The sequence below is a fragment of the Chroicocephalus ridibundus genome, chromosome 5 (genome assembly GCF_963924245.1).
Source record: "Chroicocephalus ridibundus chromosome 5, bChrRid1.1, whole genome shotgun sequence".
NCBI lineage: Eukaryota > Metazoa > Chordata > Aves > Charadriiformes > Laridae > Chroicocephalus > Chroicocephalus ridibundus.
In genome coordinates, this window is record NC_086288.1 from 48,874,181 (window position 1) to 48,878,529 (window position 4,349).

Consider the following 4,349-nt stretch of genomic DNA (forward strand, 5'->3'; position numbering starts at 1 on the left):
GGAGGTTCCTCGGATTTTTGCCAGAGTATTGATGAAATCAGAGTTAGAAGAAATGTTCCCCAGGAATAACACTACCTGGACTGGTACTTCTCTTGCTGCCTTGCACTGGTTATTTCTCCCCCTAACAGACCTGCATGCTCTTTCTTTCCCCTCATCATTACTGCTATATATTCAGACGCCTTTTGGCTTTCAGTCTATCAGTTTTTCTACTGCACAGCCTTTAATAATGGTTATTTCCTGGTACTGAACGCTCAACTTGGTCTAGGGGGACCTGTTTGTAGCATAGTTTTCTGTAATTACCCAAAATTTACACAGCAATTCCAGGCCCTATTATATGGGGCATAGTATGTAATTACAGGCATAACATATTAGGTCCTAATAACAGCAAATATATCATTACACAAATCATTCATGTTGCTGTGCTGATATTTTTATATGGAGTAAGAGAATACAACTACTAATAATTACAGTACACATCTTACAGATGCAGCTTAAGTGATGCCACTGCGACACACAGCAGGGCAGGGGCAGGAATAAGGAAACTCCCAGTGAAATATGGTAGAGTCCGTGAAATATTCCATCCAAAATCCAAGGCGGAAACCCCATGCAGTTTTGTGTGTGTGCATGTGCATATGTACCTATATATGACAATTGTATTCACCAAAGCAGCCATCTAGGAAGCGGCATCCACATTGTCTCACTTAGCTGATGGATCTCCTAGTTAGTTACGGGGGGCAGATATTTCTCCAGGCCCCGGGGCTGTAGAGGGAGGGAATAAATCCTATAAACACAGCAGCAAGCAGAGTTGGGCCAGCAGATCACCAGGTGAGCTGTGCAAACGGTGCATCTCACCTTCCAGTTTGGAAGAGCTGGGCTTGGCCCAAGATTTGTAATAAAAGTGCTTTGAGGCGCTTTAAACCTTCCCTGAATGGTGACCACTGATCCCTGCCAAACGTAGGTAGCTTGTAGGGAAAATGTGTTAGTGCTGGCACCCATCAGGCAGCGCCAGCTGTGGTGGGGATTAATGACGGAGAAGTGGTGCGAGGCCAGTCCTGACCTCTGTGTGCGGTTTTATGAGTGATTTGGGTTCATGCATATGGATTTATGAGTAATTTGAGTCGATGCACGTTGGTTAATGGGTTGATTTAGGCACTGCCATCCTGGCACTCCGAAGTGCATCTTCTCAGCCCTTGGTGTGGAAGGCAGGTAGGTGGAGGGCAGATGCAACAGGGACTTTTTTTTTTCCTATGCCACTATATCAAAAAGTTCAGGTGGTGACTTCTGTTTCAACATCTACCTATTTATATCTGTTGCATGGTTTAGGCTGAAATTTGTTTCCCTTGCTGACAGGTTAACCTGCTTCCTGGGCTCTGTCTGCAGCATCCCGGCAGCACTTTTGACAGCACTAACTTGCAACATCAAGCCTTCCTTCTCCACAGCAACAGGGTAAGGGTCAACCACCCTCACCCAGGTTAATGGGAATTTTGTTTACCTCTCCAGGGCAACTCAAACTGACAATATGAGAAAAACATGTAGACTGGGGTCTTCCCTCAGGCATATTCTCAGGGGCATGTGGTTGGGAATTATCGATAAGACTTGCCTTGCACTTGTCCACCTTGGTTTGGCTAGAGGCCTTGGCTTTGCCTGTGCCATCCTGTTTCACTTTGGAAATACCCCAGTTAGAGCAGGGATGATGAATGGGAACCATGGGGGCCAGCACCAGCCTGCCAAAGACATTTTACCTGGCCATGGAAATACTGATGGTCCAGCCTGAATGGGATTATTTCTGTTCATGTGGGGCAGAGGGAGATGGAGGTGCTCACCTGAGCCTGGTGTGAGTTGTCGTGCCAATGTGGTTGCATTGGTCTATGAAGGGCTACTTCCAATAAAAAGGGCTAGCATGAGTTTGCATCAGGGTAAAGCCAAAATAATACCACCGCAGACACACGGAGACACACAGCAGAGCACGAGCCACTTCACAGTAGAAAATATGAAAGCGTTGTGGTCAGAGCTCCCTATCCCAAGTCGATGCACTCTTTTGGGGTCCATCCCACCTTGCTTTTTGCCTGGGCTTGGTCTGGTCATGGCCAGGATTCAAGCTGGGGCAGCACCACCGTGGGGTTCTCTGCCCGGAGGAGGCTGGTCCTTTGTGCAGGGGCTCTGCACTGATCGCTCGCCCCGTGATTTATCTCCTTGATGCTTAATGAGGTCAAGAGAAGTGGGAACCGATGATTTACGTGAAGTAGGCAGGGATGTTTTCAGAGGTGCAGGCATCTAGTGAGCTGTGTCCTTCTGAAGTGTGGCTGTTCTTGTGGTGTTTTCATGCTCAGCATTCAAGGGTAGAAATGATAGGAAAGGTCTTACTGCTCCTCTGCTGCTCCCCAACAGAAAACCCTTGAAAGAAAGAAGAATCTGACTTTATGGGGCAGATTATTACACATGATATTTTTGAGTGTCTGTAGACAGCCTTTCAACCCCTGGCAACTTAAGCTGACATAAAACCTGGTTTGAAGATGTTTGTATTTAGAGGTCTGTGCAGGGCAGGGCGCCTTGTGAAAGAAGGATTTGGCAGCTGTGAGGACATTTATTTAACAAGCAGGTAGATGGTGGCTGCTGCTGCGAATCCTGTGCAATACTTTGAACAAGTCTGGCAGTGTTGCCAAGTTCATAAGATGATCCTCACCTTTGGTATCACCTTGGCTGCTAAGTTTCCTCAGCAATTGTTAGATCAGAAGTCAAGGGAAACGATAATGTCCTTCACCCACTGCTGCTGGCATCCAAAGACGGATGCAGTATGAGCATTAATGGGGCACAGTGCTTTATGTCCAGGCGATGTTACTGGTTTGGTGTGTGATTAATGGTTTAATAGGGCATCCAGCATCTGGCAAAACCACAAATAAATCCCACTGGCGTCTCAGCATCCCCTTCGCCTAATGAACGTCATCTCTCCTCTGTCCCATGGTGGGTCATGGTCAGCCGAATCCCTGTCCTACGAGGGGGCTGCGTTACAAGGGCTCCTGTGCCCTCCCATCCAAGACTTGGGCCTGGGGGCTGGTGCCAACTGGGAGCGAAGGCTTTGGCTCTGCTGACCCTGGGGAGGTGACAGCATGAGGGCTGCTTTTCTTTTCCAGCACAACAACAAACATCATTACCTTGTTACCGTCAGAGGAGAGCAATCGCTCGACATGTTTGCTGGGAAGGAGTGAGGCAAGGCCGGCTCTGCACCTCGGCCGACCCTGGCTGCGTGCCTGGCCAGGAAAGCAGAGTGTCACCTCCTCTATGCTGTTCAAACTCACATGTTTGCTGCCTTTTGGTAAAAATTTACCCTTGCTGTTGTCCGAGTCGGTTGGTGGAACTGGGCTGGGCAGCACGGGGCAGTGGTAGCGATGACGATCTTCTCGCCTCGCCTGACCTCTCGTTGGGATGCAAAAGCATCCGCGCAGCCTCTTGCAGAGGCACGGTCACTTAAACCAAGCAAAAAAATATTTTTTAAACTTTTAAGGGCTACCTTTCTGCTTGCATTTACGGGAGGGCAGCAGTGGAGTGGGAATAGCAGGGAATGTTTAAGAAAAGTGAATTTAGGAATTTGTAAATGAAGCAACTTGATCCCAAGGGTTAATGTTTCCCTATTTGGGGAGACAAACACTATTGCAAAACCTGAAGCCTCACCTACAACTCAATGATGCCGCCCAGCTTGTGATTTACGTATTTGCAACAAATTCCTTATCTATCAACAGGAACCAAAAGGAAAGAAAAAGGTAAATAAAGAGTATCAGCAGTATTGTATTGCTGACTCCCCCTGCAGACCTTGCCTTACTGATAATTATTAACTCTCACGAACTGAGAGCCACTGCACAACTCTTGACTAAGATACGATGGTATTTCTGAAATGAAAAATGCTTGGTGAATTTTGGGCGCTGCTCACAGACAGAAAATGCTCACAGCATTTCCCTAGCCCCCGGCTACATGGTGTAGCCTGTGTGTGCCAGCGTGGGGACAACCTGGGGTTGTCAACACCCTTGCTCAAAGCCCAGACAGGAGAATTGCAGCATGGCCTCATACAAAACCTGCATTTCCCCCTTTAGGTCATCTTGTGATGCTGTGGGTTTTTTTTTCCTACTGCCTTCCAGTTCCCTTTCTCTCATTGTTTTCTGCAGCTGGGTCACAACCCTGAGGTCCGGCCGCTTGCTGGTTCTTGAAAGCAAATGCACTTTAAACCCAACCCTTTGACATGGGTACCATGGTCCATGAGCGCAGCCCCTTTCCCTGTTAAAAGCTAAAAAGCTGTCCTTAATTTACATAACAAAAGACAGGGTTAAAAACTGTGTTTTAATAAAGAAATACAAATG